Below are 6,000 nucleotides of genomic sequence, written 5' to 3'. Positions count from 1 at the left end.
TTATAAATAATATACTCTGAATTTCAATATGGCTTGTCTTGTTTTGAATGAATTAAACCATGTGACTATACTGACTATACTTATGCATATAATTTATATGGTTATCATTACTATTAAATATGCTATTTAAGAGGCAATATAGAGAATAAAATGTTTCTGTCCAAGTGACAGTATAGAATCAGAGATATCATTTTTAAAAATTATTTTTTTACATATATGAAAAGAGCCAAGACAAAAAATGTGCAATTAATTTAATTTATTGAAAATTTATAGTTCTTGGAGAACTTTCCATCTCTGCTATGGCCACCATAGCAATACCAGGGTATTTGGGGATGTGTGTCCTGTGAGGATACAATGTCAAGGGCTTTGCTTCTCTTCCTTCTAGAGGCCTTCATGATTGCATTGTCCAAATGACATTTAAACTGATATATACTTTTGTAGAATGCAGTATATTAGTTACAGTTTTTGTACTTTTCATGGTAGTAAATTTGTCAGATTGCCTTACATTTAAGATTGTTTTATTAAAGACTGATTTCTGTAATCTCTATTTTATTCCTTTTATTGAAACTTTTTTTCTCACATAATATATCTTGATTATGGTTTTCCCTCCTTCTACTCTCAGTTTCTCCCCACCTCCTCTCCTTAAACAGGCTTTATGGGTAAACAATAAAATAAGATAAAACAAAAGCTAGCTCATCAGGACTGGACAAGACAAACAAAAGGAAAAGAGCCCAAGAAAAGACACGCAGATCAGAGACCCACTGGTCTGCACATTTAGAAAACCCATATAAAGACTAAACTGAAATCATATGTATACGCAGAGGACCTGGTCCAAACCTAGGCAGGCCCTGACATGCTGCCTCAGTCTCCCAGAATTCACAGGGACTTTGATGATGTTGAGAAGACTGGAGCACAAATTCTAATTGGTCTTAGTAATAAAAACCTGGAGTCAGATATAGGGGTTAATGCTGAAAGATCAGAGAGGCAGCACAGGCAGCCACTAGTTCTTACCTCTACTGAATCCTCAGACCAAAGGGAATTTCCTGCTTACTCAGTTAATATTATTTCCTTCTCAGGTTTGAGGGAGTTGAAGACTAGATAGTGATAGTTACGGTTCTCCTTGTTTACCAGACTCTGAAAAGAAACTCACTAAAAAGGTAAAGTGTGTAAGTTTGAGAGATTTCAAAAGAGAGTTTAGACAGTAATGCAAGTTAGGAAAGAAAGAGAATTAGGTACAAGACTTTGGACTCATCAAGATGGGATAGATAATGGAGTATTTTCTCTGAATTTGTCAAATGCAAATGGACTAGATATTGTTGATGTATTTATTGTACTATATATTGCAAAAGTTATTGTACTTATTTATATAGCTTTTCTTTTATTAATTAGAGCCATTTTACTTTAGACAAAAAAGGAGAAATGTGGTGATATTTTGTTTCTGATATAACAAATAAAGCTTACTTGAAGATTAGAGTGTGGAGCTAGACACATTAGTTAGCTATAGAGGCCGGGCAGTGGTGGCACAGACCTTTAAACCCAGCTCTCAGGAGACAAATGCAGATAGATCACTGTGAGCTCATGGGATTGTAGATCAAAGGGTTTGTGGCTGGGTTGGTGTTTATGTTTTCCTTTGGCTCCTTGTAGGCACCAACTTAACTTCTCCATATTCTATGAAATGTGCAGGAGTTGTCTTCAGCAATAGGGCTTTGCTATCAGTGTTTGGAGAGAAACCTATAGCCGTGGCAACAGTCTGGGTTAATTAGAGAGTCCCATGGGACCTCTTTGGCCAACAACACAATTATATGTAACCCAGTCCTGGTACTGGAAGCTTAATTTGGTGACAAGAGGTGTTCAATTGGGACTCTGTTTCCCCCATTATTTGGTGATTTCATTTATACATATGCATATAATATATATTTCATATATAATATTATATTTTATGTATAATATATGTATATATTTTAGGAAACTTCTACTATACTAGGTTTTTATATTGCCCTTCAAGTAGCATTTAATTTTAGCTGTCTATTCCCTCCCTCATCTCTTGCTCTCCTTCCCCTTTACATTGGAAACTGCCATCTCACCCACACCTATTCATCTATAACATCTATTCTGTTTCCCTTTCCTAAGGAGATCTATCTGCATCTTCTAGTCCCTTACTTTATACCCAATCTCTGTGGTCCTATGGATTGTAGTTTGGTAATTAGTGACTTAACAGCTAATATCCACATATAAGTGAATACATATGATATTTGTCTTTACTGGTCTGGGTTAACGCAGTATGATTTTTCCTAATTCCATTTACCTGTGAATATCATGATTTATTTTTTGAATCAGCTGAGTAATATTTAATTGTGTAAATGTACCACATTTTCTGTATATATTCTTTTGTTGAGGGACATCTAGATTATTTCTAATTTCTAGCTATTATGAATACAGCAGCAATGAATATTGTTGAGCAAATGTCTCTGTGGTAGGATGAAGAATTTTGGGGTATACACTGAGGCACGGTATAGCTGGATCTTGGGGTAGATCCATTTCCATCTCCCTGAAGAACTGCCAAACTTGTTTTCATAGTAACTGCACAAGTTTACACTGCTACTCATTCGAATGGGGGTAAGATAAAATCTCAAAACAGTTTTGATTGGCATTTCCCTGCTGGATAAGGATGTTGAGCATTTTTTTGAATGTTTCTCAGCCATTTGAGTTTTGTCTTTTGAGAATATGTTGTTTACACCTGTACCCTATTTTTTAAAAATGGGGTTGTTTTCTTTATATCTAGTTTCTTGAGTTCTTTATATGTTTTGAATATTAATTCTATATCAGATGGGGAATTCATAAAAGTATTTTACCAATCTGTAGGCTACCACATTGTCTGAATGGTGGTATCCTTTGTCTTACAGAAGCTTTTCAGTTTCATGAGGTCCAATTTATTAGTCGTTGGTCTTACTGCCTGTGTTGATGGTGTTCTGTTCAGAAGGTCTTTTGTGTACCAATGAGTTCAAAGCTATACCCGACTTTCACTTCTATCAGATTCAGTATACTTGACTTTGTGTTGATGTCTTTGATACATTAGAGTTGAGTTTTGTGCAGGACAATAGGTATGGATGCACTTGGATTCTTCTACATGCAGACATCTCTTTGACCAGCACCATTTATTGAAGATACTGTCTTTTTTTTCCTAGTGTGTGTTTCTGGATTCTTCAAACAATATCAAGTGTCCGTAGATATGTGGGTTTACACCTAGGAATTCAGTTTGATTCCATTGATCAATCTGTCTGCTTTTGTGCCAATATCATGTTGTTTTCAATTATTATAGCTCAGTTTTATGACTTGAAATCAGAGATAGTGATTTCTCTCACAGCACTTCTTTACTTTATTCAAGATTTTTTGAAGCTATCTTGGAGATTTTATATTTCCATATGAAGAAGAAAACTGTCTTATCAAGATCTATGAAGAATTGTGTTGGAATTTTGATGGAGATTGTGTTAAATCTGTAGATTGTTTTTAGAATGTCCATTTTTACAATATTGATCCTGGTGATCCATGAGCATGTAAGATACTTCCATCTTCTGATAATTTCTTCAATTTCTTTCTTAAAAGACTTGAAGTTTTTATCATACAAGTATTTCACTTGCTTGGTGAAAGTTACTAGAAGATATTTTATATTAGTTGAGGCTCCCTGATTTCTTTCTCAGTCCATTTGTCATTTGTATATAGAAGGACTACTGATTTGTATGAATTAGTTTTGTATCCAGCTATTTTTGCTAAAGTGTATATCAGTAGATAGATAGATATAGATATATGTATAAAATTTTGGTATGTGTTGGCAGAAACTGGTCACTTGTTTCCTTGCTGCCCAGACCTGAAAAAAAATCACAAAAACTGTATTAATTACAACACTGCTTGGCCTATTAGTTTATGCATATTTTAGCTAACTCTTACATCTTAAATTAATCGATCTCTATTAATCGTACATCACCATGAGGTCATGGCTTATAAGCAAGGTTCCAGTGGGCTCTTGCAAGCATCTTTCTCATTCAGCAGCTACATAGGGTCCCTCTGACTCTACCTACTTTCTCCCAGCATTCAGTGTAGGTTCCTTGCCTAACTATATTCTGCCCTGCTGTAGGTCCAAGCAGGTTCTTTATTCATTAACCAATAAAAGCAACACATATACAGAACTACTTCCCACATCATCTTCCTTTTTCTGTCTAAATAAAAAAAGGTTTTAATTTTAATGTGTAAAATTGCATATAAAAACAGGTATCAAGTAAGAATTACAGTTATAATATTTATATCTACTTTATCTTTTATCATAACTAAGGAAAGCTATAATTATAACTATCTATTCTTCAACTCCATCAAAGACTCCAGAAGGATATATTACCTAAGTTAACAGGAAGTTCATTGTAAGTAACTTCCAAAATTCTCGAATTTAAAGAGATATCTCACTGCCTGAATAATCACCCAAAGTTCTTCTGTCACATTGGGGCATCCATCTTCAGCCTACAGGCTTATAGTTTCAAGCAGACTTTTCCATTAAGCAGGAAATTTGAAGATCTCTTCTGCCTTGTAATGGCAAAGTCTATCAGTTGCTTTCTTCTGTGTCCTGCAGAATGTCTGGCAGATTCTTTCATGAAACAGGAACCCTAAAGGACTGCGTCATCTTCTTTAGGCAAGTTGAGCAGTCATTTTTCTGTGGGTCCTGCATGTCCATTTTATACAGTATATCATCACGCAGTCCAGGAAAGAGCAAATTTCTTGCCCAAATGGCTAGCAAACTCCATTTAAGGAGCCTCTTCAATGTCCATCATCCTCTTGAAGTAATTGGTGCTGCCAGAAGTCAACATATCTCACCGTTGACTTAAAACCTTTCCAATGCCATATTCTGTAGGTCTTTGAAGTATTGAGGATTAACTATCTAACTCAAATATACCTCTATATATCTAGGAAACCTAACTGACTACAAGTTTGACTATTATAAATAACTATATATTGATCTGTAGTTTTAATTATATATCACATTTTAAATGTATAAATATATTTGAGTAGATATATACATAATATGTTATATAAAATATATGTGACATATATGTTACTTATATATAATATATATAACATAACAAAATTGACCTTAAATCTGTTTCAATAAACCAAAGTCCATACCAATGTATTCATTTCTATATCATATCTCCTCTTTTTTTTTTCTTTTAGAAAGAATTGACTGACCATTAACTACTTATAAGAAACCCGTTTAAAATGAAAACAAACTTTTATAAACAATCATTTTGGTAATTTGGAATAGTTTTCTCCTGTTTCCTGCTGTTGTTGATGAAATATTTTAAGGGTTCATGGAGGCCTTTTGAGGGGTCTTGTTTCATTAAACCACATTAGCCTGGAAGGAATCTATAGCTTCTCATCTTCTGTAGAAATAAAAGCAGAAGCTCTTTTCCAAAGTAACTTATTCTTGTACTCAAATTTTGAAGTCATGATGCCTTAAAAATATATATGTGGGTTAAGCTTAGCCACCTTAGTATCAAATATCTCTCTGCAGTCAAAAATTCAAGGAAAACACAATAATATACATAATCCAGATTCTTTCTATATTTTCTGTCTTTACATGGCTTTTTTATATTACTTTTTTGTCTCTTTGAAGACTTTGTTGTATTTTTTTCTATAACTGCCTATACCCATTTTCTTTTTTTCTTAAGCCTACATACATTTTGTAAACACACTATGACCTGTGCAGAGGTTTATTTTTGTCTTATTCTGTCTTTTCTGACCAGGAGCACTTCTTAAAATGCTAAGCAGTGTGGCTAGGACTGAGGCTGTGGCTTTGCTTTTGACAAGGTGGAGGCACATTCATTGCTAGCTTTGAAAGCCATGCCCACCACACCAGCTCCAGGGATGCATCAGGTCCTTGTTGCCATTAAACAATGTGTAATACTCTGCTCACAAACCCTGTTTAAGTGCTCTGAAACAGGATTTCCAGAAAGA

The sequence above is a fragment of the Microtus oregoni genome, unplaced genomic scaffold (assembly GCF_018167655.1).
Source record: "Microtus oregoni isolate MIOR12 unplaced genomic scaffold, Mior012 000017F_ref0000208, whole genome shotgun sequence".
Classification (NCBI taxonomy): Eukaryota; Metazoa; Chordata; class Mammalia; order Rodentia; family Cricetidae; genus Microtus; species Microtus oregoni.
This window is presented reverse-complemented; position numbering follows the sequence as displayed.